The following is a 27,838-nucleotide window of genomic DNA, read 5'->3' as shown; positions in this document are numbered from 1 at the left end:
AAAGGGTTATTTGATAATTTTTTAGAATAAAAAAAAAAAAAAAAAAAAAATTGCTGTACACTAGATCGATTTTTTTATCGTAACGAACAATTTCATTTACATATTTGATGCTAGATTCAAGTGATATAAATTTTCTATTAGTATTGACCATTTATCGAGGATAAGATCCTCATTTTACATTAATGGATTATCGAGTAAAAACACCCTAAGGTACACAAATAAAATGGAAGAGATTACAAAGTCGATCATACAAAAATGTTATAACATTGACCGTTATGTCGATCTTAAACAAAATCATTGGAATTTTGCGTGATATTGTACGCGTTTACGAATCGGACGAAACGTCTTACGAAATCAAAAGATATCAGAATGGCGCTTTGTTCGACTCTTTATACATCAAGAACCTTGAAAAGAAACAATTTGGCCTGCTCAACTATATTATCAAGAAAACCAAAACGAAAGAAATACAGAGATTCAACGAACGTGATAATATATTATATTTTCAGAAGCACTCGCTACAACTTGTGCTGCATTTAGAATTTGTTGTGAGTCAGGTGAGTCCAAGAACTTTATCTTATTTATTTTTTTATAGTACAAGTAATATATAAAAATTGTAACCTGTCGATTAGAAGTTTTGAAAGATATATTAGAATATTCCTTATATACAAAATCGATAATGAGAATTTCGTAATAATTCGAAAACATTTTAACAACGATATATACGATGATATACAAATTTACAAGTCATATTTGATATAATATATTCGTTTATTTTTGCCGCGTAAAAAATGCCGTAGAGGAAGTGCATGCGCTCATCCCCTATCTTTTTCGTTTCCATGACAACCCACGTGGGCGCATGCGCATTTCATCGATTTATTCACGTATAGAAAGCGAGGGTGTGCATGTATACGTGCGTGTGCGCGCGTGTATGTGTGTGTGTGCGAGAGAGAGAGAGAGAGAGAGAGAGAGAAATACGAGGATGCAAAGATACGCAGAGCGTCTTCAGTGCAGCCGAAAACGTGAATAGTAGGAGGAATGGAGAAAGACTGATTTATCTTTCGTTCTCGTTCATAGTTTATTTTGAAACGTCAGTGTCGGTGGTTATACGCGCACGTTTCACCCTCTCTTCGATTTCACGTCGTGAAATAGAAGCGCCGGGTTTGTTGGTGGGGTCAACGCACCGTATACGATCGATCGTGATTGGTCGTTCGCGGTGACGTTAACCAATCGGGTTGCGCCCTTCCTCCTTAGTCGAAAGTTAGCTGCACGAGTGAGCCAGTCGTTGCTGCAAGCTTCGAAGGTGCGGTCGTTGTGTCTGTGTCGTTGCCACTCGTGCTGTGTTTTTGCGAGTGTGTTTCTCTTTTCCCCCCTTTTACTCGTTTGTTTTTTTTTCTTCTCCTTCTTCTCTCTTCTCGTTCATACGTTTATACGACACATCGCGACGACGATAAAGAATTATCAACGAAATATGTAAAGAACGTTCACGTGTCGACGATATTTCATATTTGTGCATCTCGTGCCGGTGACAGAGACGATAATTATCTTTCCTGTGGAGAAGTCAGGACACGATTCAGGACGACAGATCTTCCGAAGATTTTCTCACGGGAAAACGGGCGCTACGGTAAGTCGATTTCAACCACCACCACCACCACCACTACCACCACTACCACCACCTTCTTCTTCTCCTCTTTTCCACCCTCTCCCTCATCCCCTCTTTTTATATATTTCACTCGATTTATTGTATACATACATATATTTTACAAACATCTTATTTAGATTTTATCGTCACTGTTTACCTACTTAACGATCGTCGATTTTCGGATATCACAGCGACATTTTTCGATTCCTTTTTTTCTTTCCTATACTCGTTTCAAAAATCTAACTACGTATTATTTAATCTACGTATTCGTTTAATACAACTTCGCAAGACGCAAGCAAGCTCCATTGGAAAACAAATTATTTCGAATTTTATACGTTTCGTACTCATTAAGCGTAATTTAAGCGGTAATTGAAAATAGAGATAGTTCTCTTATCTTCTCGAACTAAATTAAATACATTTAAAAATACGAGATATCAAAGTTGTGTGTAATGTCGTATAGAACGTTATATTCGTGAAGCATTGTTATGTGTGTACATATATGTATTTATTCCTTCGTAGTAACGTAAGCTAATTTTTTGGTTATATTCTCGTAATGTTGATGATGTCATTAGATAAAGAGGGAGATTCAAATAGTTACGTACGTATTTTCAAATCTCTGATTTACTATGCACCACACGGCGTATTGTAAAATTTAAAGGAGTTTAAAAAAATTAACCTTTTTGATAGAAAAGGTTTATATCAATATATTATTTTCAGAATATCGTTGAACAAAAGAAAATTTTCGATACATTTTAAACGAAAATATTGAACATTAAATAAAATTTTTTCTTTACGTTAACTAATCATAAATAAATAAATAAATATATGTATATATATATATATATATGTATATATACAAAAGAAACTACAAATACGACGATAATGGAAAATTTTAGATTTCTCATTTTTATTTTATTTTTTTTTTTATTTTTATTTATATAAGAGAATATCAATCGAGATTCGACATATTTTAATCTAAAATATTGAACATTAAATTACATTTTTTGTTTCTTACGTTAACAAATAAAAGAGAAGACAAAATAAAATGAAATAATAAAATAAAAAGAAATATATAAAAATTACTACAAATATGACGATGATAAAAATTTTTAGATTTTCTTTCTTTTTTCTTTCCCTTTTTACATTTCTATTTATATAAGTAGCTGGTTCGAAATAATTTAATCGAGATTAAAACGAGCATAAAATATATTTAGAGTTTCTTTTCGAACGCGTTAAGCATCGAAACGAAACAAAGCAGAGGTAGTAGCATTGAACATTGTTAAACGTACACCATTTAATAGCGCGAATTTCAAAGATGCGTAACAGAGTTAACTTCAAATAGATAGGACGATACATACATATAGCTAAAATATATATATATATATATAGCTAGCTAATTATTACACGATTGCTTTGAGAATCTTTGAACGATTATGGTTTCGTTAGACTATTCCAAATAGGATTTCTGTTAGACTTTCGACAAATTTTGAGCAATGTTTAGAACACGTAACATGGAAGACCTGGCACGTAGTAAGGTTTCGTACTCGATTCGAAATAAAAAGATAAAAAGATATGATTCATTACAGTTTAAAGTCGATTTATATGCGACAAAGATGTAAAATAGACTTTGACTTACATACATACATTTACTAAGGTTGAAATGTAAATTCCTAGGTCAATAATGTATATGTATATGCATATGTATACGTATATGTACAGAGTGAACGAAGTGTTTTTAGACCGGTCAAAAATTCCTAAGGCGACATTAAAAGACAATTATTCTCTTTCGAGACTTTTTAGGCTAATTATTTCTTTTCTCTCTTTTTTCTTTTCTTTTTTTTTTGTTTTCTTTTTTAGACTTTCTTTAAAAATACAAGCTTAATTACAAGCCTACGAAGTTTCGAAAAAGAATAATTGATTTTTAAAATCACTTGAGAACTTTTGTTATACGTATTTATACGTATTTATAGTCTTAATATAGTTCGTAATTCGTTTGAGATAATTTTATAGATAATCTAATATATCAAGATTTTATAGAAATGTTCAAAATGTATCATCATATCGTACGTTATCGATCCTGTGTGTCGGTGCAGCATATACAACGTTGCATCATCGGTATGGACGCTGCAGACGTTCCATGACCTTGAACGAGCAACAGCGATACGGTCTAATGTCAGAGAGTAGAAGTCGGGGATGTGTGTTAGACAATAGGTTGGCATATTTGGTAGGTAAAGATCGGTGTCAAGGTAATAATTTCTTTGAAATATTAAAATGTAAGGTTATATTCTTTTATCTTCTTCATTTTGTTAAAGAGTATAACGCAAGTCGAGAAATTGAAGAATGAATTTTGTAGAATTTAAAACGATATAAAGTTGTTGGAAATAATAATAACAATCTTTCATAGAAATTATATCGTACGTTAATTACAACTCTTATGGATAATTGATTAATATCGAATTAATAATTAACTCTTCTTAGAATTAGAATTATTTTTTTTTATTTTTCATTTTTTCTCTTTTTGTTTGTTATGTCGGATAAATAGAAGAAAAGGAAACTACGCGATCGAGACAAATGATGGTAAATGTTTCACGTGTATTAGTATCTTCCAACAACGTGACTCGTCAACGTGAAAAGGTAATGAGCTGCGACGGTGCATTGGTCGATGGTGTGTGTAATCTTTGTTCTATCTATGCGCGATGCGTACAATGATGTATGAAACAATTTTACGATTAGTTTGTAAAAATGCTATATTTATGTATTTATATACTGTAGTATCGCGCGCATGTATGTGTGTACAAAAGTATATATACACATAATATGTAATATACAGTATACATAGTGCTCGTGTGATAAGCTCATCATCTCTCTTTCTAAGTGTTTATCACTCTAAGTAATTATACACTTTGATCGTTTCGTGGCACGAAGAGCTTAGGATATTTTTTTTTTTTTCTTTTTTTTTTCCTTTTTTTTTTTTTATAGAATAAACCAAGAGGAGGAAAAAATTTTCCATCTTCGTTGATGAATCGTGTTATATGAAATCGTTACATATGGATATGTATAAGTATGTACACGTTCTTAGTATATACATACATATATACATATATATATTGAAGACTACATCGGATATCTTATTTTCCGTTTCACGAGAAGTAAGTAGGTACGACGACTAGGGATCTACCCTTACCCGTAGGCTGGAAAAATGTTAAGAGTACCAGTCAAGGAAACCCTGCTGCAACGTTTACGCTTTTATCGATCAAACTGCCCCAGATTCTCGCACAAATTCTTTACTGTTGTTCGAACCATCCGTATTGTCTCGGTAAAACGTATATTCTTACTCACGCAGGATTAATAAATGATCCTATGCTATAAATCTTTTTGGCTTTCAACAAAAGTATTGATTTATTTATTTTTTTATTTTGTTTCCTTTTTTCTTTTTTTTTTTTTTTTTTTTTCTTCATACTTTCAACGCGTTCGAGAATTCCTATTTTTAACCCGTGTGTATCTTTGATTATCCAATCGATCGAAAAAGGTTAATGCACTATTTTCCTTAAATCATTTTATTTCTCAAAGATGACGAGAAAAACAATTTTTCCTTTTTTTTTTTTTTTATATAGAAAATTTTAATGAAAAATATATATCTCTTTATCGATCGTTAGATATCGGAAGAAATTTTCTTTCTTTTCTTTTTTTTTTTTTTTTTCTTTTTCTTTCTATTCGTTCGTACATTTGCACGTTTGGTGTCTCGACCTTAAGTAAATCTCTGAAGTCTTCTACTCGAAGTACACTACCGGTTTGCCGCTGGTAGACTCTCAAGACGCGAAAAGCGCTGAGCTTGCTACTCGAGTCGCAATTTTACAAGTGCTTGTCTGGCACATTCAAAGAGATCTTTTTTGTGTGAACTTTATAACGATTTTTGGGTCATTTCTCGAGTAATTAATATATATTAATAGAAAGGATATCGGGATGGTATTATATTCTTTTTAAAAAATTATTCTAGTACGACGTTCATTCTCTGTATGTTATGCGATATTTACGAGTATAGACTGGGCTAAATGTATCTAAATGATTTTTGAAAATTGATTACTCTTTTTGGAGACTCTTCAGGCCATTTATTTTTTTCTTTTTCAAATTGTAAAACTACAACTCTTAAGAACTTTTGGCTCACCCTATATTTATAAGGAACAAATCGAACGTTAATACGGATTAGAAAAAAGAAAAGAGAGAGAGAGAGAGAGAGACGAAGGAATAATTTCATAAGTCTTAAAATTTTGTTATAAATGTTGATGACAGCTAACGAGTTATAAATAATTTCACTAATCCAGTATATTTGATATTGCAGAAAGAGTCATCGCTATTTTAGAGGTTTCTTTGTCATTTCATTATTACCACACGTGCGATGTTGGATTATTTATGCTAACGTTCCAACATTAGTGAATAAATTATCTACGCGTTCATCGAATGCGTATAGATGTCGTATGAACTTACCGTTCAAATTCTACTCGCGTATATTTTGTGTACGTACGTATGTACTATGTATGTATGTATATACATATATATATAGTTCTGACCCAGAAGTTTAAAACCACTTTCAAAATTGATTTCGTTGCGTCGAAAAAAGAGAATGGATGTTGTAGTAGTCGTTGCTAGGAGGATTCAAATTGGACCAAGTTGGGGTCACGAAGTTTGATATACATTTATATTATATATATATATATATATATATATATATATATATATATCACGTAGTAGAGCACATATTTCTTCGAGTACTATCTTCAATACCTTCGATACCTTCGATAAAAGTTTTCCCTTTTGTATCACGTCGAATAATCGATAAGACACAGTCGAGGTGCACTTTGACTGAAAATAAAACGATAACTTTCCAAGATAAAAGAAAATTTCTTTAGTTCATTTGTTCGAGATGAATGTTGAAGAAATTTTTTTTTTTTTTTTTTTTAAGATAGTTGGTATATACAATTCACGACGAATCAATGATAGTTGATGTCATGAATCGTAGAAATTTAGTGGCTCTTATTTAATCGTGGCTCGAATGAAGAAAGGGGAGGGTTATAGTGTCGGTGACACGAAGAAGAGCGTTCCAATTAAGAGGACTCCTTAACAAGGAACTCCTCGAAGGCACTTCCTCTACCGTCGTTCTTATCTATTTACTTTCGTCGGCTTTTGGTATCAAAAAGCTTTCGCGAATCTTTCCGCACAGAGACTATCTCTTTGACTCCGTCGTTAGTAGCGTCTGATAATTTGCTTTAACTTTTTGAATATTAAAACGTTTATATCTGTGTGTGAAATGTGGCTGCGCTAGAAATAATTGGCTAGAATCTGTCGAGGTCAAGACAATTAAGTTTCTTTTTATTTTTATTATTATTATTATTATTATTATTATTATTATTATTATTATTATTATTATTCAATAAAATCAATTTTATTTCATTTCTGGTTTTCCTGTTTTTTCTCTCGTAGGAAATTTTTTTGAAGGATCACACGGCAGATTATAGAGTATAAACAATTGCAATATTAATACGTGTTAGAAATAATTGATTAGGATTTGTCGCGATAATTTTTATTATTATTATTAATTAAATTTTATTTCATTTCTTTTCTTCTTCTTTAGAAAATTTTCTTGAAGAATTAATACGACAGGTTAGAAATGATTGCAATATCACTAAGTCACAGGTTCATTGTACATATCTATGATCATTTTCTTTTTTTGATGTTAATTATTTGAATTTAAATTTGAATTTTACAAAAAAGAAAGTGTATCGATTGGAAAGATACGAGCTTCGTAATCGAGATCATAATCATAGATCTTGATCATTGGTTGGATTTTATTGTAGCTACAAACGATTGAAATATCATTGAGCAGAGCGTACTGTGTCTTCTTGGGGTCCACGAGACGTGCGTCGTCGTTTTGGCCGATGGTGTTTCTCACCGCCGAGACGGTTTCATCGATCCATTCACTCTCACTACCGTTTACGTTGCCAGGCCTCTGACTCTAAGCCTCCCTTCCTCTTTTTCTCCTCTCCCCCATTTCCTCTCCAATCTCCTTCCCTTCATCTTATCCTTCCTCTTCTTTCAAGAAAACAACCACCTTAGCTTCTTTTATCGTACGTACGATTCGTCGTTGCCCTTTTCATCTTTTTCTTTTTTTTTTTTTTTCTTCTTTTTATCTTTATTACTATTGTTTTCTTTTCTTTTCTTTTGTATTTCTTTGCTCTTTCATTTTCCCTTTGACGTTGTTTTCTACGAAGTCCCTTTGAGAATGCGAAAGTTCTTTGTATTAAAATAAAATACAAAAATAAAAAAGAAATGAAACATTTATTAGGTTGATATCGAAGGAACTTGAATTTTAACTCGGTCAATCTAAACGCACCTTTAAAATTTGTCTTGACGGATATTATATAGTGTAGGCATAGGTAGTCTATAAATCATTGTAAGATCAGCACTTAAACCATTTACCACACCCCTCTTTGGCCTGACCTACAAATCGAAAGGTGGGCGCGACGCAACCCTACATATAATACTATCCTTTAACCTTTCATACCGATTAACTGAAAATAATAGGAGAAGGGGTAATAGGTGATAGCAATTGACTTTTCGCATACGATATCTTGTCTCTCACAAATTATTTCGCAAGTTATACGTATATATATATATATATATATATATATATATATATACGCGCGTGTGTGTGTACATTGGCATAGATTGGACATTGATTCAAAAGTACTTTGTAATTGAAAGTGAAATCTAATTATATACGAGCATCGTTATTAAACGCCACTTTCGAAATTCTCTCTTTCTATTGATTTGTAAACTCGATTATTATTAGAATATTCTCATAATCATTATCATTTTAATAACTCATTATCGATCTTTCTGTTATCTTCATTATATCTCATCTTATTCAGTGAACTAGACTCGTAATAAAATCTGTTATCTGATGTGATATATGTATATGTAGATATACATATACATATATACATAGATAAATATCATATTCGTCTATTTCGTAAAACCACATGTTCTTCTCAAAATACTATCATCCTGGTAGACTGATTTTTAACATACGTATATATTTACTTAGAAAATATGAAAAAGAATAAAAATAATAATAAAATAAATCTTAAGTCAAAAGGTGAAACCTAATCGATCAACCCTCTTTCTGACTCTTTCTCTCTTACAAAGTTCTTGCAATTTTCTAGCAGGTTAACAACCCTTGCTCGACTTTTTATAGCCCAAAGTGCAAACTCGTTTCGTCTCTCTTTTCTCCCTCTCTCTTTCTCTTTCTACATCATCGATCGCATATTAAATCTAAGTTAATTCTGGAGGAGTTTGAACCGTGGTCCATTTATAAACGGTAAGAAGTTCTCTGCTCTCTCTTCCTCTTCTCTCTCTCTCTCTCTCTCTCTCTCTCTCTCTCTCTCTCTCTCTCTCTCACTCTCTTTTTATCTTGATCGGCCAATAACATTCTTACGAAGGATTATCTAAAAGGGTCAACCGAGGTTACGTCTCCTCCTCTTCTTTTTTTGCATCTTCATTTAGGCCACGTCGTTGATAGCAAAGACAGATTGGCTGAGTTTCAAAATGTCTTCAAAGAAATCATGCAAAAAAATTGATTAGGAAAAAATCGACGGTGATGGCTAGAATCGTGTTTTTGTTTATCATTACATTTTTTTTCTTTCCTTTCTCTCTCTCTCTCTCTCTCTCTCTTTTTTTTTCAAGAGAAGGGTAAGGCAGAGTTTCAGAATATTTCAAAAAAGGCCGCGCAAAAGTTAATGATTAGAAACAAATTATTAATTACCATGATCGTACAAAAAAATCTAAATTTTTTACTTTCATTTATTTATTTACTTATTATTATTATTATTTATTTATTTTTTTTTTAAGAGAGAATGGGAAAGGAAAGAATTTTAAAATGTCTACAAGAACAAGTGATGTAGAAAATTTGATTGGGAAAAAATCGGACAACGATGATCATAGTTTTTTTTTTTTTTTGTTATCCTCTTAACTTTGTTCTTCTTTCTTCTTTATCTTTTTTTCTTTCTTTTAAAAAACAAAAGAAAGAAGATTAAGAAGAAGAAGAAGAAGAAGTAGCCTTTCGGGTAAGTTCGCGGGCTACGTGCCGTGGCCACGCGGTCTCATTGCCAAATATGGCCGCCCGCAGTATTCTTAGCACTGCTCGGAGAACGAACGACACTCGACGGAGTCGGCCGAACGAACGACGACGTGTGCCGTCTCAAGAATTGGCTTCTCTTCTTTACTAAGAGATGGCTAGAAACGAAGATCGGTGAGATAAATACACCGATGAATTTCGAGACCTCGATAGATCGACCAACCTAGATAAATAGAGAGAGAGAGAGAGAGAGACAATTCCTAGATTTTTTTTTTTTAGAAACAGTAAATTCGTGGAAAAGGTCATCGAGCTCGTTCATCTCACGAAGATGCTGCTACATCTTCTCAATTTGATTTTACAGTAGGGTAGGACAGGTGAAAGAAAAAGAAAAAAAAAGGGGGGGGAAGACAAAAGTCGTATTCAAAAAGTGCAATGTGCAGAAATCATAGTTACGAGTTCGTTGCATTAGTATTTTTCTTTTTCTTTCTTTCTTTTTTTTTTTTCTTTCTCTCTACTAAAACTCGTTAGGTGCGTTAATTAACAGACCAGGATTTAATTAATCGTTAACTCTCTACAACGTAATTTTTTGTCTATCAAACAAATTATGTAATGTGAAAGTTTAGTATTACATATGTATACTATAGTATAGTATATTAAGTATAATTAGCTTAATACGAGTATAATTATACTATATATGATATATAATATAAAATTTTATACTATCTTTTATTTCACTATTATTTTATACTATTATTATTAATATAATAACAATATACTGTAAAATAATATAGCATAGTATAGTGTAACGGTATAAAATAATATAGTATGATAATAATGTAGTATTAAAAAAAAAAAAAAAAAAAAAAAAAATGGGAGAGAAAAAGAAACAAGAAAGAGAATTGTGAAACACTTTGTATATGAAGTAACAACTAAGTTCGTGTCGATGAAACTTACACAAAATATAGAAATATAAGCGTGCATTTGATTTAAAAGTTATATAACATTATAGAGGGTTAACCTAACGTAAAAAAAATTCCCTGACCCAAATAGAAAATCGATTGATTCGTTATAATTATTTATAAAGTATCTTCGGAAGGAAGGAAAGAAGAAGCATAAAAGAAAAAGAAGAAAAAAAAACAAAAAAAAAAAAAAGAAAAAAAAAGAAAAGAAAAATACAAGAACGAGTAAAAACTGTGTATGATCGAATAAGGGCAAACTTATTACCCGCCGATCGAACCTAAATCCCCGTAGTGATTCATCTTTTTTAATGGATTCATGAGCGTCCTTCTGTCAGTCCTTGAACAGAAGTGCACCCGTTAGCTCGACGAAATCGTGAAACGAAAGAGAACACTTCTGTCGCCAAAAACGGCGAGTCACAGAGTTTCCATTATATCGTCTTGTTACTCAGTCGAGGTCTCGTACCGATAATCGTGTCTCTTTGATGTTGTGTTCCAATTTTTTTTCTTCTGTTTTTCTTTTTATCCTCTTTTTTTTTTTTTGTAAAGTGAATTGTGCCGTTCAATTTTTTACTCGAATATAATCGTATATGTCTCTTTTTCTCTCTTTCTCTTTCTCTTTGTAAAAGTAGGATATGTATCCTAAACATATTAATATCTTAATATATAGAGAGAGAAAGAGAAAGAGAGAGACAGAAAAAATGATGAATTTAATTAATTATCTTCTTTGAATCCTGTTAACGATAGCAACCAAAAGAGGAATCTTTTTCACCTCCCGAAAGGTGCGAGCACGTAGACAAATTTTAAATACTCGTAGATAGAATACACCAGCACCATCGCCACCATCACCACCGACATCACCACCACCATCACCATCACCATCACCATCACCGTCATTGAACGTTGTTCCAGAGAGCTCTGCCTGCAGGTCTATCGCGACGATACTCGCTCGCTTTAACGCCAATTAGGCGATAATTAATTGATCGTCGGGAACAGCCAACGAGGTTATTAGGGTCACAGCTAGTCGTTCCACGTACGGAGTGGACTCGTACCCAAAGCTACGAGAGAGAAGACCCTTCGTGTACACTATACATATACATACATATATATATGTATGTATGTATGTATGTATGTATGTATGTATGTATGTACATACCATAAACGTTCCCTGATCTTCTTCAGGAAGTTATGAAAGCCTTCTTTACATTCTCTTTCTCTTTTTCTCAAACTCGATTCGAATCCATCGGTATAACTCGTACGATTATAATATATTCACCAAAGACATTCTCATTCAAAGTCTCTTAAACTATTTATCTTTATCGAATATTCCAAGTTAATGGTCCGTATGAATCTCTCGAAAATAAAAGATATTATTCAGTTTGGTGTTGGAGAAATATATAAACCTATGGAGGTTACGATCGATACGCGTTATGTATTTATACATTGTAAGATTACTCCTACGTAGATCTTCCTATTCCTAATGGAATCCTTATAATGTGTTGTAATAAACATGGAAATATGACAAGGATACTTCTTCTAGACATACCTGTCATAAACGGAAATTTTCATTAGCAAAAGCGATACAATCGGTTGTGATGCAACTTTGAGAAGGAAGATGGATTAGTAAAGTTATTATATACCTCGTGCATAAATCAGAAGTATTGTTTAGGTATTATTGATTTATAGAATCAGTTGTTTTCGACGTTCTCTCTTCAACGTATAGATCTTTGTTTTTTATTATATTTTTTTCATTTTATTTCATTTTTACTTTATCTTCTTCGATCAAAAAGATATTGATCGGCATATTATATTTTTCACATATCAAAGGTATCGTTTACGTATTATTGATCTATAGAATCAACTGTTTTATGACGTTTTCTCCTGAACGTATCAATCTTTTTTTTTTCTTTTTTTTTTTAACTTTAGTTTTTTTAATCAGGAAGATATTGATGGGCATATTATTCTTTGTATATATGTGTGCGTTATTGATCTACAGAATCAGCTGTTTTTTGTCATTTTTCTCTACGCATATTAATTTATGCGCGTGTGTGCGTTCGTAGCTTTATTTTTTTCAATTACAAAAATATTGATGAGCATATTACACGTTTCATATATCCAAAGTATCGTTCCTTTTTCTTTTTTTTTTTTTTTTTTTAAGGGACAAATAGGAGTGGTATTATTGATCTACAAAATCAGCTGATTTCTTTTTTTGACATTCTTCTCTACGCACATTGGCTTATTTCTTATTTCTTTTATTTAAAAAAAATATTTTTCTAGCTTACTTTCTCAATCAAGTTCACCCACGCTATCGACGACGATACATTATGATTGTTAAACGCGTATAACAGATAAAGATAGAGCTGCATGCACGTGCTGCATTTTCGCGTCGTTGCGAATCCGTTACATCCGTTTATGGTTCGTATCGGTTGTCGATCGATATGGAAAGTCAGCACGGAAAAGGCGAGTCTCGATCTCTTCGGGGAATTCTTTTTTCTCCTTTCCCCTCCCCCACTCTCCACTCCACTTTTTCACTCGTTTCTAATTCTATTCTTTAGCATGAGATTGTTTCTTTTAGATTCGATGACAACAACAAAGAGAAAAAGAAAAAAAAAAAAGATCACGAACAGTCGATCGATCGTTGCTCGACATCGAAAAATAACAAATCGTAAGTCCGATATAAAGGCACGAAGTGATCAGACCGATCTACCTACGCTTAATTTGCATTAAGTATGATTGCGGAATTGTTGCACTATACTTTACCGTGTATTATTTTATTTTTATTACGGCCATCACCTACTTGCGAATCTCTTGAAAATACTTGCTTACTATATTATGCCTTTTAGAATCTGAAAAAATAAAAAAATTAAAAATAAATAAATTAATTAATTTCTTAGGTCGATATCGTATAGGTAATGAATTTTTTTTGAATATTTTTCTCTCTCTTTTTTTTTTAGTACTTTTTCTTTTTTTTCTTTTCTCTCTCTCTCTCTCTCTCTCTCTCTCTCTCTTTTTTTTTTTATTTAAATGAAGTTTACATCAGTAGTAATGATTTATTTGCTGGCTTGTAACCCATCCGACGCTCAGAAAATCTATTCCATTCCATTGGTGGTACTTTCTGTAAGAGAGTACAATAACCTGTGGTATAGTGGAATTTAACGAGAAACGTTGTCGATTTATGTACGGTGTCGTTTTACCGCAAAAGAATGGCGCATACCAAGCTTGGTAGTGGCTTTACTATATGTAAATCGAAGCAACCGATATGTATATATATATGTGTGTATGTGTATGTATTACGTATGTATGTATGTATATATGTATGCATGTATGTATATTGTATGTATGTATGTATGTATGTATGTATGTGTATGTATATAACACTTGCCATTCACAAGTATATCTCGAACGGTAGCGTAGGTGTTGTAGATTTACATGAAGTTTCGCATCGCTTTAAATTTACCGTTAATCGTGTCTTTTAGGCTCTTGCAACGTCCTAATCTCTCTTTACCGTCCTAGATTCGCAATTAGATTTCGTAGGAAGACATTTTCTCTCTCTCTCTCTCTCTCTCTCTCTCTCCCTCTCTCTTTCGCTTCACGGTTATATTTAATAATTTACCGCATACAGGCGAGAAATAAATTTTCATTACTTCCACGTTCGTGAATATAGTATGTCCTTGCTGAACGTTTAGATGTATTTTAATAAAAATATATCGTACAAGGATAATCATTTTATAAATAACTCGATGCTTTAAAAAATAAAGAAAAAAAATATCATGAGAATATCGGTAGATTTATTTCTTGAAGTTTAATCGACCATTCGTGAGTTCCGTCGAAGTTGTTTTCAAGTAAACATATTTTTTTCGATTGATGATTATATTTCGAACTGATCGTCATTTCTAATACGATTAGATACTTTTCTTTTTCTTTCCTTTTTTTTTTCTTTTTGCGTAAAAGAGTTCCAATTGCATTCGAAAGCGATTCGATTTTGAAAATTGTCGTCAAACTGAAATAAACATCGTAGTATAGACGAGGTACATTGCAAATGCATTTCCCAGTTGAATTCGTTCCGACTTAAAATAAATTTAGTCTCTTTTAAAAGCGAATCATCAGAAAGATATATACACACATACGCTACACACATATATAGATATTCAATCTCTTTTCCTCAACGTCTTCATTTTTCCAAGTTTTTGTTTCGTCGAAGAAGAAGCCTTACATTCACGATAAAAGATTCTTCCCCGTTTTACCGACTCAATGGCGGACTAAAAAGGTCTTTTCATCGTTCCTTTAGATTCGCGTGACCGTGAACGTGAGATTAGAGTAGTATGTACGTACGTATGTATGCATTGATGTATGTAGGCTATTGGCTTTCTTCCTCTCTTGTAATATTTTCTTTTTCCCTAAGTTTATATCAAGAGAGTAGTTGATACGCGACGTTTACGGACCATCTTGATTCTGTAATTTCGTGGGATATCCATCTGTTTGTAATAGGTAAATGAAGAGGAGATACAGACACACAAATACGCGCTAATGTACGCAAACAAACGTGCACAACAAAATGTTCATCTTGTTGTTTATAACTTGACAGTTTTATCGATAATTCGCCCACGTGTAAATCTCTCATTTAGCCATGGATAAAAATAAAAAATTATTAAAAAGCTGAAACGCCCGTTAAGCCGAACATGAAATTAATAAATTCAACGTGATAGAAAACTTGTAATTTGGCTTTCTAAAAATATAAGAGTTAACAACACGTGATATTCATTAATGGCCCATGTAACCTCGATATTATATCCCAATTAAATACTTGCCGAAAGTATACGTAGGATAGAAATTTTTAAATTTGTATATAAGCTTTTTCGATGATGTGAGATTTTTGAATGTCGAATGAGATAGAGAGACAAAGAGAGAGAGAGAGAGAGAGAGAGAGAGAGAGAGAGAGAGAGAGAGAGAGAGAGAGAGAGAGAGAAACAATAATTTATTTTTTATTTCCTTTTTTATTACCTTAACGAAATGAAGCAATAAATACCTGGTATATAACAAGAACGAATGTCTCGCATTCACGGACTTTAAAGGAATTTCCTTGAAATATTCTTTAAGATCCATAACTTGTACATATATCTCGAGTTCTTAGATAGTAAAGAGATAAAGACAGAGAACAAGTTATTCGCAAGATTTTTGTTCATTATGACATTTAAGTTTAATCGTTTAGAAAGTAATATTAGTGCATTTTGTTTTATAACAACTTTTATTTTTTACTTATTTATTATTTTTATTTATTTCTTTTTTCTTTTTTTTTTTTTTTTTTTTTTTTCTTTGACAATTTTCACGCAATTCTTATACAGGTTGGATCGAAAGTTTCTAAGCTTTTCTAGAATTTACAATCCGAAAAAAAAATTAGCTTGAAAAGTTTCGGAAAAAGAGTAATTGACTTTTAAAAATCACCTAGGAACTTTTTAGGCCCACCCTATATAAAACTTTTGATGAATACAATTAAGAGTACCTAGTGAAAGAGACACTCTTTGATAACTTCACTGTTTCTCTTTTCCTTTTTTTTTCTTTTTTTTTTTTTTTTTAATTTTATTTATTTATTTATTTTTTTTCGAATCTCAAGCGATTCTTATGCATTCTTAAATCAAAAGTTCCTAGACTTGTAGTTTTATAATCTTATATTATTATTACATTATTATTTTATATCTTATATTAATGTATAAAAAAGAAAAGTCAGTCGAAGAAGTCTTGAAAAAAGAATAATTGATTTTTAAAAATCACCTATGACACATTTTTGGTCAATCCTGTATAAAATTTTGAACGAATATAATCCGATGAAAAGACTTTCTCTTGGATAACTTAATTCTTTTTTATTCTTTATTTATTTTTATGATGTTCAAATGATTCTCATACCGGATTGGATGGAACCCAGAAGTTTCTTGATTTTTCAAATTATCCCAAAAATTCTCGAGAGAGGAATAATTGACTTTTCAAATCTTGTAAATATCTACTTTTTGGAGTTAATCTGTATAAAACTTTTGATAAATATAATTAGGAATATCTAGTGAAAAGGCTCTCTCGTTTTCTTCTCAATTAAATATGTATATGGAATACTATTGAGAGACGGAGAGAGACAGAGAAAGAGAAAGAGAAAGAGAGAGAGGAGTACGTATATATAATAATATATACACGTAGCAGTATCGAGCGTGCGGAGTGCAGGAGTGCAGGAAGTAACTAGGCGACGCAAAGGAATTCATTACCGGTTGAATATGCCTCTGGGGAGGATCGTTCGAGATATATCGATTCGATATAGAGAAAGAAAGAAAGAAAGAAGAAAAAATTAACGGAGAAAAAAAATAAAAAAAGAATAATCAAATCGAGAACTACATCCTTCTCAATCGTCTTGACAAATGCCCCATGGGGGATCTTTTATCCTCTTCTTCTTATTTACTTATTATTATTTTACTATTTAATTTTTCTTTTCTTTCTTCTTTTTTTTTTTCTTCTTCTTTCCTTTTCGTTCTTTTCTTTTTTTGTCATCGAAGAAATTGCATAGTCAAGAGGCGTGTAATCGAAGTAGGTCCCCCTATCGGTTTTCCCTCGGTCTTTGAGCGGTAATTAGCGGATGATTAGACGTAGAGAGTATATGTAGGTTAAACTCTGTCGATCGCTCTGTCGTGCACGAACCATAAATTATTATGTACTCACTCACTCGGCCGATCAAAAATAATGATACGTGTATCTGTGAAATTGTAAATAACAGCGGGTACGATCGTTTTACGCGATTTCGATTTTCTTTCTTTCTTTCTTTCTTTCTTTCTTTTTTATCTGTTTATTTCTTATTTATTTCTTTATCTTTTTTTTCTTTCTTTCTTTCTTTCTTTCTTTACCGTTGTCTATGTCTTTCTCTTTGAGAGATTATATAGAAATGAACACGTAGCCTTTCATAAATTTCACCTTGAAAGTGTCTAAGTATAAGACTGATAAAACTCACGAAGAGAACACGTAGGTCGAAAGACACTTCCTTTTTTTTTTTTCTTTTTTCTTTTTTCCCCCCTTTTTCTGCTTTCTTTTTTTTTCTATTTTTTTTTTCTTTTTTTACTTTCAACCTACATATAAATTATCAATATTATCGATCTACTACCGCCTACGGAACTTTTTTGAGAAATTTATTACAAAGCTTTATCTATCCGGGATAAACAATTTTAGTTTCGCAAGCATCTCAATTAATTGTTCTATTATTGGATATCATTCTTAGAAGCTTCTTTAGTTTTTCGTTTCATAAAATTCACATAAACACATGGCCATCGCACCTCGCGATACAAAAAGCTGATAACAATGGTCGAAGCCTTATCTCTAATGTCCTCAATATACATATTTAATTTTGCAATTGCGCGCCAAAGTCGAATGAAAACGTTTGTACTTGTCTCTCTCTCTCTCTTTTTTTTTGTCGTTACAAACGAGACAAAAAATGTCTTTTACAGTAAAATAACCGAATGAGCAATATATAATTAGTTCATTGATGGTTTATCTCTCGGAGAAAGATATGAATTATCGAAAGACTTAACTTGGCTTTCGTCGTAATAACATTTTTTATCCAAAAACTTTCTTTTTTTTCTTTCTATCCTTCTCTCTCTCTCTCTCTCTCTTTCTCTCTTTATCTATTTATCTATCTTTCTCTTTCTCTATCTCTTTTTCTCTCTTTCTTTTTATACTCTTCCCCCATTATCGGTCTAATATTAGGTTATTTATTAGAAAGCGATGATGTCCTGTAGTTTTACAGTTATAATATTATATATAATTAATTTTATAGTCTAACGCACTTCGAGTCCATTCCCGATGACTCTAATATGACGGTAGAAAAAGACCTTTCACAAATATTATTTATTTATCAACAGATAAAGTATTTCTTTTGACAAAGAAAAAGAAAAAGAAAAAAAAAGACATCTGGAATCATTTCATATCGGAAATACCTATTACTAAACGTTAATGTAAAAGTCTTGTCAGACACTCGTAAAATAGAATCCTTATTCTCGGATTATTTTTATCTAACATTTGACAGATTTTACGAGAAGAGATTATTTGTAATTGATCTTTCTAAAAAGTGGAAGAAAAAAAAGGGATAGAAAACAACATATCATAATGATAAGAAATTATTAAATATTCATAAAATTTATATACAGAAAATACACTTAGAAAAACAAAATTGAGTTTCTGTGTGAATATGTACAAAAGTATATATATATATATATATATATATATATATATATATATGCATTTGCATCGTATTCATGGACTTTCTTCGAGCGATATCTTCGTTTCGTTCACATGTGGTAATTATTATTACCAACGTTGTGTAGTGACGTCATATTTAATTAATATCATCGTGGGAAAAAATTTGTCTACGAGTTTCATAAAATTGTTCTTCACGGGGTGGTTAGAATCTTGTTAAAAGGAGTGTAAAGATCGTGGTAAGATGGCGCGAATGCAAATTTAAATGGCTTACAGTTTATTGGATTAGCTTCTTACGACGTGCCAGACTTGTACGTACGCCTACGATGTATCTATGTGTGTATATGTGTGCATGTATCTATCTATCTATGTACGTACGTAAGTACGTACGTACGTACGTACGTACGTATGTACTTAGATACGTAGATACTCGGCTTCTCTTCCCTTGAAAATCGAGCAGAATAAACGCAACGCGGAATGTTCGCGTGCCAACAAATATATTGCTTTTCTTTTATTATTCGATAACCCTTCCTTTCTTACACAATTACGACTTTCGTATCGCTCGTCCAATTGTGTTACACAATATGTACGCTAATTATTCTTGAATTATGAGCAAACGATAAGATCTTATTGACATTATCAAAATGGAAATTCTGTATCTCTCTCTCTCTTTCTCTCTCTCTCTCTCTCTCTCTCTCTCACTTTCTCTTTCTCTCTTTTTCTCTTTGTTCAATTAATAAAATTATAAATATTAACATTTTTAATAAGAAATTCATGTTATATTTATCTTTTATCTAATTATTATCATTTAATAATTATTATATCATTGATGATAATGATTACGTAATAATAAATAAACTATAATTTAATAATTAATGAATTAATTAAATGTTACAATAGTATCAAATTATACCCGTACATATAAATGAAAATATTTATTAATTTATATAAAGAAATATCAAGACCATGTTCTCTTTTTCTCTCTTACGATTGTATAACGTTTCTAAAAATATTAAGAAACGAAAGATTAATCGAAGAAACAATGTAAAAAAAAAGTATGTATATATAAAAAGTATATATATATATATATAATGAATTAATTAATACAAAAATTAAATATTAATATCGTAAAAGGAATAAATATGAATGAGAATATAGATTAATTTGCGCGACTTAATCTTAAATTTAAATTATCGAAACTCGTGAATGGATAAGATTTCATAAAAATTTAACAAATAACGGAACGACGATATAACGAAGTAATTAATAAAACGATTAAATATTAACACGATAAACGGAGAAATTAAATGAATAATGATATTTATCGATGTATTCATATCTACAACGTGATAACCAAACTTTAACGACTCTATTTTCGAAAGTGTTAAAAAAGTGAGAGATTAATAAACGAAATAATAATAATAATAATAATAATAATAATAATAATAATAATAATAATAATGATAATAAGAGCGAGAAAGAGAAGGGTAGAAGAGATATAGAGAAAGAGAAAGAGAAAGAGAGAGAAAGAAATTAAAGGGACTTTTTAAACCCTTCTTGAATCTCGATGTTTGTCGACACGTACGAGAGAGAGATACGAACGTTTGCTCGTGGCTATGCCATAGGGGTAAAAGGGAGAGAAAGAGAATGAGTGAGAGAGTGGGGGAAGGGGGAAACAAAAAGAGTAGTAAAGAGAGAGAAAGAGAGAAAGAGAGAGCCGTCCAAAAATATATTTGGCCCGGCATCTTCTTCCGTTCCTCTACTCGCATACACTGTCGGAAAATTCAAAGCTTACTCTCACCTTCGTGGAATAATTAAATTGGTCTTTTTCTTTCTCTCTTTCTCTCTTTCTCTCTTTCTCACAGTACTCTCATCTTCTTTTTATTATTCTTCTTATTATCTTTCCTTTACGGAATGACAAAAGGGTAGCCACGATGTTAAAAGAGACAGGAAACGCACGATATTTATTCGCCTTTCGACCTCAACTCTCCTTAACGTTTACTCTTCTCCTATGTTTCGTCTTATTTCTAATCTTATTCTTCTTCATCTTCGTCTTCGTCTTCGTCTTCTTCTTCTTTTTATCTTGTCAACCCTATATCCCTAAATTGTAAGTACGTCCTGCGTATGAACGATGAAAATGACCAAGAGACAATTGAACAATCGCTTTTAAACACTCTCTCTCTTTCTCTCTCTCTCTCTCTCTCTCTCTCTCTCTCTCTCTCTGTCTCTCTTTTTTTCTCTATCTATCTTTAGTGTCTCCTTCGTCATTCTTAAAGGAAGGGCTATCAAGTAATATTACTTTTCATCGGTACCAATTAATCCTTTAACCTTGCCAATAACAAATATACGATCGCGTTAGAAGAAAATAAGCCCTCGTTCCTTTTCGTTAGTTTCACAGCAAACGAACTTTATCAATTAACAGACGATCTCTCGTTCCTTCTTTAATTTTCTTTCTTTTCACGATCAATTCTTCTTTTTCATTCCATTTTCTCTTTTTTTTTCTCTCTCTCTCTCTCTCTCTTTTTTTTTTATTACACCACGTGATAAACGAGCAATAATCCTAGGATACAAGTTAATAACTAAGCAGTGCGATGGAATTTGTGTAATCGATTTCGCAATAAGTTCAAATGAAATATGTACGTATATGTACGTACGTTTTTAACGTAACGTAACGAATGTAAAAGAAATAGAAGATTTCTCTCTCTCTCTCTCTCTCTCTCTCTCTCTCTCGTTCTTAATCATCATTCCTAATTATCATCGTCTTCTTCTTTCTCTTCTTCTTCTATCTAATCGAAATAGTTGAAAAACATTAGTAGAGTAAATAAAATCAATGTCTAATTCCCCTCCTGCTCCTCTTTCTCCACCAAATGTCTCTCTCGAAAAATTTTCAAATCTCCATTAAAACGATTCGAAGTGATCAAATTTATTGATCATGTTACTCGAGTTGTAAGAGATCAGTGCAATTCAATAAAAGAAAAAGGAAACGCGTCCATAGTGTCGAGTCGACGTAAGTAGGTAATGGTTTTCGAGAGTTCCTATTGCTCACCATCATCATCATCATCATCGTCATCATCATCATCATCACCATCACCATCACCATTATCATCATCATCATCAACGAGTACTAGTACTTCTCTTTCTGGCGTGTTCGCACGCGTGCTAGAAAGAGAGAAAGAGAGAAAGAGATAGAGATAGAGATAGTGGAGAGTAAAATAGGAAGGTGGGGCGCTTTTAAAGTACATACTCTTTTACGATCACGTCGGAGGCCTCAGTCGACGTAGTGCTATCGCAAAGAGTGTTTCGTGTACTTTAACTCGTGAAAATCGTTTATACGTGCGTGACATCAACACATACCTACTTCGTTTCTTTCTTTCTTTCTTTCTTTCTTTCTTTTTTTTCTTTCTTTCTTTTTTTCTTTTTTTTTTTTTTTTAATTACGTATATGTTCATTATATCTGTGTGTCTTTCTTACTCTCTCTTTCTCTCTTTCTCTCTCTTTTTCTCTTTCTATCTCTGTCTGTGGCTTGATTAAAAGCATTTTTGTTTAAAATCATCGAGATATCATTCTCTCACCCTCTTTAGTTCGACGACCCTCTGCGGATTGGAATTCGATGCCGCGACGTCGAGAACTTGTCGAGAGTTAAAGAAAGAACTATAAGAGAGAAAGAGAAAGAGAGAGAGAGAGAGAGATTTCAAATTAGAACTCACACCTAGCTCTTTTCTGTTACTCGTTTCAAATGATCGAAAGCGTTGTTACTAATCGATTCGACGTGTAAAATTTGGTTGAAAGAAGAAAAAGAAAGAAGAAAGAAAAGAAAAGATTAGAGTTAGAACGTTATCAAGAGAGATAGAAAGTGAGTGCTTCACATACTTAACATACAGTTCTCTTTATTTCTCTCTTTTTTTTTTTCTTTTTTTTTTTCTTTGCGCTCCAAATCGTTCGCAAAACTATTAGAGCGTGTTTGGCGGTCTACCGTTAACGAGGTCTTAATTAATAATTAAATTATTATCTAGATAGAGTCAGTAAGATGAGGAGGTCGATCTATATATTTATCAACATTCAATCTTCGATGAGAGAGATAAGTAGAGAAAGAAAGAGAGAGAGAGAGAATCAAGAATCTCTTTAACACTATTATTTTCTGATTGCGTGTTAAACATAGATTAATCGTAAGGCCGTCTACTTTCTAGTGTAGTAAAGCTCGATGCGTTTCTCAATTTTCTTTTTCTTTTTATTTTATTTTATTTTTCCATCATCATTATTATTTTGTTAATTCTTGCAAAGATGTAAATGTAACATAACACGCATTTGTTGTTGCTGTCTTTTTTTATTTTTTTTTTTTTTATTTCATTTTTATCAGAAAGAAACAAAAAGAAAAGGGAATGTCCTTCGGCAATGATTTACCAATTTACTCATCGATCGTTGGATCAATCTTTCGATTCAAGGATCGATCCAACGAAAGATCGTAAACGATTCGCAAATGCCCACGTATTTCTCTCGTTAAGTTCGATGCTATGCGAGTAACTGGTACAACGAAAGGTTCGCGTCCAGAAATACACCGCGGCGTGACTTGGTGGTAATTTTGGCGTTGGTGGTGGACGCGATATAAACGTTCCAATATCGAAAGCGGCGTAACTCGTACGAAAATCATGTCCAGGAGGATTTATTAGAGTAACGTCTGTACCTCCTCAAAAGAGAGGATTAGGATATTTTCAATATCCGAGGAAGAAAACAAATATCTACCCATCGATCTTTATTTTTTATTTTTTTTTTATTTCTTTTTTTTTTTTTTTTCAAATTCTCTCCTTGTAAATCATTTTTGCGTATGGCCATGAAGAATTAACGCGTTAAATTTTTTACATTCAGACATATAAATATGTATAAGGAAATTAATTTTCTAAATATGATGGAATAAAAGCTTTATTACCATACATACATACGTACATACGTATATATACATGACTATACTGACACACACACACACATATATATGTGTATACATATATTTAATATGTATAAAGGTGCATAGCGTGAAAACAAGTGCATTGCAGCTGCAGTGAGCACGAGAATCCTGTCGGTCGAATCTTTGCATCGCATCTAATATTACAGGACGAACCGAAATAAACTCTACTCAAGTACTTATCACTGTATGTTATGTGTATACGCATTATACAGTAATGTATGTATGTATGCATATGTACGTCGGTGCATGACTGTATGGAGAAGCACATACGTGCATATATACGTACATAAATACACACACACATAACCAGAGAAGAAAAGAGAAGGGAAGAGAGCCTCGTTGAGTTCTCTGACTCGCAGTACGCTCATTACACTTCTCTTTGATTACTTATTTGTACACAAAGCTATACAACTCGTTCATGATTCACATACCCAGTGCATTTGTGCATTTTCTCGTGCAGTTCTTCTTTTTTTCTCTCTCTCTCTCTCTCTTTTTTTTTTTTTTTTTTTGAGGGAGTTTATGATTTTTGCTTTTTGCCTTTTTCTTTTCTTCTCTTTTTTCTTTTTCTTGTTCTTTTACCATCCCACAGAAGATCGATGAAAATCTCGAGACTCTCGAGTAGTAGTAGAGGAATGATTCGAGAGTAGTAAAGCATGATGACTGATATTAACTTGCCACTTCTTCCTACTATCGAAGATTGATGCCGCATAGTTGATGACCATGCCAACCAACTGTCCATAAACTCTGGAGTCTCTTTTTCTTTTTCATCTTTTTATTTTATTTTTCTTCTTTTTTTTTTTTTCTTTATTTTATTTTCTTCTTTCTCGTTCGTCAATTTTACGATGCACACAAATTACACATACATAAAAAACATACATAAAAGTAGATATACGAACGCGCGCGCGCGTGTGTGTGTGTGTATTCTGTGTTTCTCATTATCATCGATACACCATTTCCTCTTTTTTTATCTCTTCTATGCATTTATAGATAGCTTTTAAAATAGATTCACTCTTCAGAGATTTTTCTCGAAAATTTCATTTCTTTCTCTTCTTTTCTTTTTTTTTTTTCTCTTTCTTTCTTTTTATTTAATTATTTAATTCATTTTTTTCATAAGTGATAATATTTACGTTAAGATCGTTAAGAGTTTTTCAAGAGATTATTCTCAAAGAAGCTAATTTGTATTTATTTACTTATTTGTTTTTATATTTCTTAATAAATGATAATGCAGTAACATTTGTTTTTATGCAAATTACTAGCTTGTTAAAGGTTGTTTTCAGAAGCTGATTTCGCTTTTCTGTTTTTCTTCTTCTTCTTCTTCTTCTTCTTCTTCTTCTCCTTCTTCCTCTACACCCAACAATTTTGTACAATTTTCGCCATTTGTTGGAATTTGCTAAAAGAAAAATAAAAAGAAAAAAAAAAAAAAAAAAAAAGAATAACATTTTAGTCCGATTAGTTTACGGTAGTTATTTACGATAGTTGTTAACGTATTCATGTCTCTTTGTTAGCGATAGTGAAGACGATTTTCACGTGAATGTTAACTTCGTCCTCGAGGATCATGCCGAAAACGAAAAGTATAATAAACATTTCCGTGAACGCTTGCTCGACCAAAGCTGGTAATCGGTTCGTTCGGCTCGATCGGCACCATTTACAGTATATCGATATTCGCTCAACGCTATTTTTAGAGGGCCGTCTCGTATTCTAACGATGCAAACCACAAACGTGACCGAGTTACGCGACACGAGATATACGAACCTATATATTACATTAGATGTATACATATATCTATATAATATAATATAGATATATACACACACACACACATATATATATATAAAACCGGGTGGTGCGACACGGTTCGACGACATTTAGGTCGCGTTACGAATTGGTTATCAGCTGTTATGCTTATGCGGATTATCCAGCGAATCATGAACGTCGTTTAGTCGAAAAATCGCCTTCTCGAATTTTCTTATCGTTAATCATCCAAATCCTTTTATATTATAGTAAACATGATAGTAGGTAACAATCTTTGAAACAAGTTAATTATGCAATAAGTGTTATCAATGATAACGTTCAAGAAACGACACGACATAACATAATTTCAAGGTCATGTTTCAATAGCTGACTACATTTTTATCGATTGTTATTAACTTGACGAGATCAAATTTTCGTTAAAATGTGCCAACTTTATGTTTAGTCTCTATGCAATGGTCCAACTCTTTAAATTTTCGCATGAATATACTGTGTTTGTGTATGCACATATATAAATATATCTGTATATCTCTCAGAATCATATATATATATATATATGTAGAAGATTCTCTTTGCGGTCATGTCGAATAATCGAGTTTATATTTGGCTTCTACTTATTGCAATCAATATTTTGAAACATTTGATCAGTATTTTAAATAAATGTGATCAGTATTTATGATAAAATATTAACAGATACATAAATATAAATGACACGACCTTGACGGTTAATCATTTATACTGACTAAAATATTTACATATAGTGATCATTTATTTTACTTACCATTATGTTGTTTTTTCTTTTAATTAAATTTTCTTATTTTTTATTAATATATTTGTCAAAAATATTGATCAAATATAATGAAAGTATTTATAGTTTGGTGAATATATACACACATATATGTCGACTATGAGCTTTGTTTATACGTCAATATGTTATAAAGTTCATATCCCAAATTGTTTCGTAGTTTTATATAATAGATGATTAAGTCGATGCAATTTGATTAAGATAGCACGTTACGTAGATATAGTAACGACGTTACGTATTAATATTCTTGTTGCGTTATCGTCGTCGTCGTTGTCGTTTTGTTGAATACGCGAGAGAAATTTTTTGAGAAGTGTCGGCAAAGAACACGTGTGCGTTTTCCGTGTAATAAAGAAGCCCCAAGCGTGCACGTGTCAAACGCAAAGAAAGAAAACGAACAAAGAAATTGCTGAGCAACTGCATAGGAATACAAATTTTTATTTATATATATTTTCTCAAAAGAAAGGTTAAATAAAAGAATATATATATATATATAATAAGTAAAAAAATATATGTAACAAAAGAATATATATATATATAATAAATAATAACAATAGTTTTACATTTAAGAACGTAGCAATATATTTTAATATTTTTAAACAATTTTAATCGTCAGTATTTTAATTAAAATATTTGTAAATATGATAATTCGTTGGTATCTTAAAATAGATAGTCAGTATTTACAATAAATCCAGATACAACTTTGACACTTGATTATTTATACTGACCATTTATATTACATACCGATAGTTTATTGATCGAAATATTCATACATATATACTGATCATTTATTTTACGAAATATTTACTATTAATTATTAAATAATACTTAATAGGAGTGTATAACATAGCTAGAAAGGTGAAATTATATACATATATGTACATACATATATCTAAATATATTAATTTAATTGAAATCAAATGACAAATGCATTTAGATCTGTTCGAGAAAAAACACAAACGGCACTTTGATTTTTTATAAATTCTAAAAAAGTAAGAAAAAAAGATATTATATAAAACTAGAGAAATTCATCGTCAAACTATTTCGTTTATACATACTCATTACTCGGATAATCTCTTTAAATCGTTTGCATATCTCTCGAAAAAAAACAATTTGTTCGTAGGTTACCATTCGATATGTATTCACGTAGGAATCGATCGATGAATCGCGATATCCGAAAATCGATGAAATATGATTCGATTGAAAAATCTTTCGAACTAATCGAAGCTTCGTTTTCTTTCAGATCATCGAATTGGCCAGGGAGAAATTTCATACTCCCGTTTAAGAAGAATCGTTATAATTTAACCCCAGTGTTTTACTCGAAGAAGAGAAATGTAACCGGTCCGTGTGTTATCATTGAGAGAGAGAGAGAGAGAGAGTG

At 31.8% G+C, this 27,838-nt stretch overlaps 2 long non-coding RNA genes across 2 annotated transcripts; both read left to right on the top strand.

Annotated features, from left to right (window-relative positions):
• Positions 1 to 956: 956 nt before the first annotated feature.
• Positions 957 to 27,836, top strand: LOC122627941. The gene is made up of 2 exons (XR_006326950.1): positions 957 to 1,621; positions 27,701 to 27,836. It is a non-coding gene; the product is annotated as an uncharacterized LOC122627941 (long non-coding RNA).
• On the top strand, positions 22,320 to 24,201 carry LOC122627942. The gene is made up of 2 exons (XR_006326951.1): positions 22,320 to 22,799; positions 23,965 to 24,201. It is a non-coding gene; the product is annotated as an uncharacterized LOC122627942 (long non-coding RNA).
• Positions 27,837 to 27,838: the final 2 nt, after the last annotated feature.

The sequence above is a fragment of the Vespula pensylvanica genome, chromosome 3 (genome assembly GCF_014466175.1).
Source record: "Vespula pensylvanica isolate Volc-1 chromosome 3, ASM1446617v1, whole genome shotgun sequence".
Taxonomy (NCBI): Eukaryota; Metazoa; Arthropoda; class Insecta; order Hymenoptera; family Vespidae; genus Vespula; species Vespula pensylvanica.
This window is presented reverse-complemented; position numbering and strand designations above follow the sequence as displayed.